Genomic DNA, 6646 nt, shown 5'->3' on the forward strand with positions numbered 1-6646 from the left:
GCCTTATTTGTCTCCATGTATAAAAGTAAATTTGCTTCAAGTTAAAAAAAAGTTTTATTCTATAAAACTATTAATAGAAATAAGCTAATATATATTATAAAGATGAATATAAAGAAGAGTTCACTTCGGTTGGTAGAGTAAAATCTTGACCTTTGAAAAAAAAAAAAAAATACTCAATTTTCCAACTAAATATTTAAAAAAAAATTAGTTAATTTTTTGCTTAATATTTTTGTTTTTTTGGGTACTAAGGTGAAAGCTGAATCTCGTTTGCAGTTGCTTTATCCTAGTTTATCTTGCCATCGGATTTAGGTTTTTCCGAAGGTACCTTTTAGGTACCTACTTTTTGAGTTTTGACTTCCCTCAATTATGAAAAAAAAGTTTTCAAAAAATCACTTCCAATTCTTGGCACACAAAAAACATTACTCTAATTTAATTATGATGTAAGAATATCTAGGTTAGGTAATCCGAATGAATTATTGCAAAATTTAAGGTGGGATAGTATATATTTTGGTTTAAAGAGTACAGAACGAGATACAAAAATTCTTTGCTGTTTAGCAAAAGCCCTGGAGCAAACTCCGCTAACTTGATAGTCGATAGTTCATAGTCAAATACGACGAATTATGGAGCAAAATCGTCGTTTTTGACTGTCAACTATTGACTATCAAGTTAGCCGATCCCACCCCTGTTGTTCAATACCAGCAAAAACATCAAAAGAGCTTTTATTTTTACTTTAGTTAAGAAAAAAGATCATTTCCATAAGATTTCATTTTGAAAAATGTGCGCAAAAAAGTTCTATGTAACTTAAAGCAATTGCTTCGGCAGAACATATACTAAAATTGGAACGATACAGAGAAGATTAGCATGGGCCCTGCGCAAGGATGACACGCAAAATCGTGAAGCGTTCCACATTTTTAACACTTTCTTCCAGCGCCAAATATTTAGGTGTAATTTTGGACACTAAACTGAGCTGGAAGCTAAATATAGAAGAGCGGGTTAGAAAGGCGAGCATTGCTTTCTATGCCTGCAGTAAAACCTTTGGGAAAAAATGGGGTCTTAAATCAAAAATGATTCTATGGACTTACACAGCAGTTGTACGACCCATTCTTACCTACGGCGCCATTGTTTGTTGGCCTGCACTTAGTAAAGCTTATAACATCAACAAACTTAAGAAAATCCAGAGAACAGCAAGCGTAGGGACGACTGGAGCCCTCCGGTCATGCCCCACTGAGGCTCTAAACGTTCTCTTGCACCTCTTACCCATAGACCATATTATCATATTAAATACCAGGTCTCTTGTAGCGTTTTAAGGCTAAAAGAAACAGGTAGTTGGAAGGCAAAACCTTTTGGTCACAGTGACACAACAAATTTAATACCATCGGATATTCTTCTGAAACCCACGGACTACTGCACCCCTATTTTGAATACTGCAATGAATTGCAAGGTCAGCTTCCCGTCGAGATCATACTGGGAAGAGGGCATTGTGACGAGAGACTTCGACACCTGCTTTTTCACTGATGGCTCAAAAATGGATTGTGGGGTCGGTTCGGGTGTCTACTATGAATCCCTCAATATCTCAAAAATCCTTTCGACTACCAAACTTTGCCAGTGTATTCCAAGCGGAATTGCTTTCAATTAAAGGAGCTTGCAAATTACTTAGAGTATATCCAAATCAAAACCAAAATATAGCTATACTAACAGATAGTCAGGCAGCTATAAAAGCAATTGCTTCGGTCACGACATCCTCCAAATTGGTTCAGCAGTGCAGAGAGGAACTCTCATTGCTGAGTGGAAGCCTCACAATCACTCTCATCTGGATCCCAGGTCACAGTGGTTTTGAAGGCAATGAAAAGGCAGATGAACTGGCCAGGCAAGGATCGGCCCTTCATGAGTCACTAGCAGAAATAGTTAACATTCCCATAGGAGTCATGAAGGGCGATATCTTCTTAAAATACCTAACAAAAGCTAACAATAGGTGGCACAACTTGACAAGCTGCGTCATATCCAGAAAAATCTGGCCCACCTATAATAAATCCAAAACATATGACCTAATCTCTAGACCCAGAAAAGACATTAGCAGAATCGTTGCGGTGTGCACAGGACATTGGCCGATAGGGGAACATGCAGCAAAGTTGGGTATACCGCACAATACTTACTGTCTCAGCTGCTTAGACCAGCAAGAAAAAGAAACGGTCTTCCATTTCCTATGTCAATGTCCCGCCCTTGCTAGGAATAGAGCACTCTCTCTGGGGAGTGAATTCTTTAATGTCATAGATAACATCTCAAAATCAAAGATCAAAGACTTGATCTCGTTCCTAACTTCAATTAAATTTTTTTTCAATGCTTAAAAATTCATTCTTATTTCCACCATTAGCGACAAATAACAATTTTGTTAACTTTTAAAGGAATAAAATTCTCAGATATTCTTTCCTTTAATTTTAGACACTTTTTGTTTTTTTTTTTTATTTTGTATTTTGTGAATATTTTTCCGTCGAGATTTCGCAAGCATTTCGTTGTCCTCGTGGAGACCGACGAAAAATTTTTGCAGCGTACTAGGCTTGATTCAAAAACGGCTCTAACGATTTTGATAAAACTTTGTAGACGAAATATTCAAAGCGATTGCAAAAAAACTACGTTTTTTTCCCAAAAAAAGTCACATAAAAGTAAGACTTTGGAAAAAGTAATAGATAACTTCATTAGATCAGAAGTTTTATAAATATGCCACTTAACCATCGCCAGCATGCTTACAGGGCAGGAAAATCTACGGAAACTGCCCTTTTCGAGCTAACAAATTCCATACAAAGAGCTTTGGATGCAAAAGAAACAGCCCTATGTGCTTTTCTAGACATAGAGGGAGTATTTGATAACACCTCTCATGTCGCTGTAAACAAAGCTCTTGAAAGGAAAAAAGTTCCTATCACTGTAGTGAGATGGATCAATGAAATGCTGAGCACAAGAACAGCTGAGGTAAGGGCAGGTCTTAATGTACAAACTATCATCACAACAAGAGGCTGTCCTCAGGGCGGGGGTCCTTTCACCCTTGCTTTGGAGTATTGTTGTTGATGAACTACTAGAAAATCTAACTTCCCTAGGTATACGATGTCTCGGTTTTGCCGATGATATAGTAATAATAGCCAGTGGGAAGTTTGAAAAAACTCTTTGCGATATTATTCAAGGAGGATTGAAAAACATTCGGAAATGGTGTCTATCGGCAGGACTTCAATCCTACCAAGACAACAATTATACCATTTACCAAAAAAAGACTTCTTCCCCGTATGAAACCTATACGGTTAGCTGGAGAAGTCATAGAAACACAGAAGGAGGTTCAGGTTAAGTATCTAGGTATCACACTTGACAGTAAACTCCTCTGGAACAAACACGTAGAAATAACCACTGGTAAAGCTACGAAAGCCTTAATGATTTGCAAAAGATTAGCAAGCAATTCATGGGGCTGCAAACCATACACCCTAAGATGGATGTACACTATGATGGTAAGACCTATAATTACCTATGGTGCGGTGGCTTGACACAAAAGAACCGATCTTGCAACAACTAGGAAATCACTAGATAAAGTGCAAAGACTCGCATGTGCCTGCATCACCGGGGCTATGAGAACATGCCCTACAGCAGCAATGGAGGTTATTCTTGATTTAACTCCACTTCACCTTATTATTGAAAGTGCTGCTAAGGGAGCTATCATGAGATTTGCCAAGGAAGGAACTGGGGCTGGAAAATGCATAGGCAACAGAGAAAGAGAATTCCTGTCCAGATCCTCAGAAGAAAACTTGCTTGACTTTCCAAGAGATACAATGGTCACAAATTATAACTTTGTGAAAAACTACAATATACATCTTAGTAGTAAAAAAGATTGGGTAGGTAAATCTATCAACTACTCTTTTAAAGAAAATACCATCAAATGGTTCACAGACGGGTCGAGAACAGCGGAAGGTACAGGGGCAGGCGTCTCACATAGGAGTATTGTCATCAAAAACCTGGCCATAATTATTTTTCGTGGTTTTTGTTATTATTTCTGTTTAAAATGAGTATTCCTACAAGAAAATACAATATAAACCTATGTAGTTTTTGTTATTTTTATTTTTTACCAAAAACTAAAAAAATTTATTAATGGCCTGTACTCCACCTGTCGACATTATTTTTCTCAAAATTTTTTCCTCATCCCTTATACGCAATTCTCAGTTTCTTTTCTCTCTTCCCCAACCTTAATTAAGATCACCCAAAATAAAATACACTAATAACATCAGTAAATTTAATTTGAAAATAAAAAACGTTGCATAATGTAAGGAGTATTTTCTATCAGAAAGTGAAAAACTAATTGACCCTCGATTCTCTAAAGAGCACCTAAGAGCACCCAATTTTTGTTGCATTGTGTTAAAGAATATATAAACTAACTCATAAGTTTCAATTCATCGCAGAATAAGGGGGTATACTAAAACAAAATCATTAAAGTTCAAATAATAACTTACCAAAAATATCAAGTTTTAAGATACTTTTTCTAAGCCCGAATTAAAATAAAAAAAACCATCTAACATTTTCAAAACTTTATTAATATCGTTAATAAATAACTGAAGAAGAATTCTCCATTTAAATTTTTTTAGATTTCTATCACAACACTTCGATATCGCATATAGAATAACACTTACCAAAATACTTCGAATTCAAATAAAAATGAGGTAGATGTAACAGTTAACTTTGAACTCATTTTTTAACAAGAAACGATCGAAAAACAAAAAACTGAGTGCAGCATATTGACACAGGTTTATTTTGCACCCACTTTGCCAAACTTTTTGGTGTCAATTTTGATTTTCAGAAAATCGACTTATGACCAGGTTTTTACTGCAAATACTCCTATGTGCGTCTTTGGGCCTAGTACCAAACTCTCCGTACCTATGGGTCAATCCCCAAGTATCTTTCAAGCTGAGGTAAATGCCATTGTAAAATGTGCAGAAATAAACCTCGAATTAAATCACCGGAATAAAAACAAAGTCACTCTCCAATGGGTACCTGGGCACGTTGTGGTGTCCAGGGTAACGAGGAGGCGGACTCCTTAGCAAAAACGGGAGCAAATTCCCCTTTAATGGGACCCGAACCGTATTGCGGAATAGGAGAAAATGTCATTAAAAATAAAATAAAACTAGACGAGGAGTCCAGGAGAGCAAAAAACTGGGCAGAACTACCAAAACTGAGACAAGCAAAAATGCTCCTCGGGAACTACAACCGAGAGCGTTTCAAATCATGTATCAGTCTAAGTAGGAACAATCTCAGGTTAATCACTGGGCTCCTCACGGGCCACTGTAAGTTAAGAAGGCACCTACATATTTTGGGCTTAGTAAATAGTGCAACATGTAGATTCTGTAGCGAAAAAGAAGAAACACCAGACCACATCCTGGGTAGTTGCAATGCACTAATACACCAAAGATTTAAACACATGGGTCGCTACCAAGTCGAAGAGGATAAATTGCACTCTTTGAAAATACCCCAAATAATCAATTTCATTAAAGGAATTAGGTTAGAGGAGGAGCTATAAAATGAGGTACTAACTCATTTAGCTTAAAAGGGGGGTACAATAGATCTTACAGGTCGCATTACATCTTACACCCCAAACATCAATCAATCAATCAACCTAGGCAATCGTTGCAAGTAGCAAAGATGCGTCCTGATCGATTTCATGTATATACATAGGCAGGGGCGGATCCAGGATTTTTTTCTGGGGGGGGCACAAGGGACGGATTGGCAAAAAAAAACAGCAATAACAGTTAGAAATAAAGTGAAGTACCATACGACTGACTAACAAGCAGAAAATTTTAACGACCCACAGTGGTCTAAAACCTGGCCAAAAATATTTAGGCACATTTCCCACATCAAATAGTTACCAAATGACCAAAAAGTTATTCGGAAGGAAAAATTTTCATTTTCTTGTTACAGTAAAAGCCACTTAAGTGCTAACCCTCTTACTCCTGGATTAGCCGGAAGAAAAAAAATATAAAAAATCAGAAAATGCACGTACAATTCTGTGCTATATTAAAGTTAGTAATCTATTCTTTGTTTAATTTTTTGACTTAAGTTGTTTCACCAATAGCTCAGGGAAATTAGTCAAAATATGGACATGAAATCGCATTTTTCGCGGGACAAAATTTTTTTCATGGAATGTGTTCGGGTGGTTGTCCTTATCATAAAAGTCAATTTGTTGGGAAAATTGGAGGTTGGGAACAGCCGCCATCTTGGAAAAGAGATTGGTATCGTTTTTATTGAATAGCTCCATTGTTATTTATTTTAACAGAAAATGACAAAGGTAGGACTTATTAACAATAAAATTATCTAAAAAATGATATACAAAACAATTCCGTGAGTTGATTAAATAAAATTTTATAGTTGGTCAAAGTGCGGGTTTGTATCGCAAGGTTGGGACAAAATGACATTTTTTCATATATCTGACGAACTTTTGATTTGTTTGGATAATTCTTCAAGAATTAATTTTAGTACTTATAATTACCTATAAAATGAGCCCACAATCGTTATTGTAACCATCGTATTGTAGAAATAATCTAACTCCGAAACTCTCCATGTACTAGTCAAAAGTGAGAAAAAAGCAAGTTTTTTGCTAGTAGGCCGAGACAATTTTGGGAGTAGA

General features: G+C 36.5%; 1 non-coding gene across 1 annotated transcript; it reads left to right on the forward strand.

The window, feature by feature from the left end:
• The first annotated feature begins 809 nt into the window (after window positions 1-809).
• Window positions 810-913, forward strand: LOC129920333 (U6 spliceosomal RNA). Its single transcript, XR_008773251.1, has one exon. It is a non-coding gene; the product is annotated as a U6 spliceosomal RNA (small nuclear RNA).
• The last annotated feature ends 5733 nt before the right edge of the window (window positions 914-6646 follow it).

The sequence above is a fragment of the Episyrphus balteatus genome, chromosome 4 (genome assembly GCF_945859705.1).
Source record: "Episyrphus balteatus chromosome 4, idEpiBalt1.1, whole genome shotgun sequence".
Classification (NCBI taxonomy): domain Eukaryota; kingdom Metazoa; phylum Arthropoda; class Insecta; order Diptera; family Syrphidae; genus Episyrphus; species Episyrphus balteatus.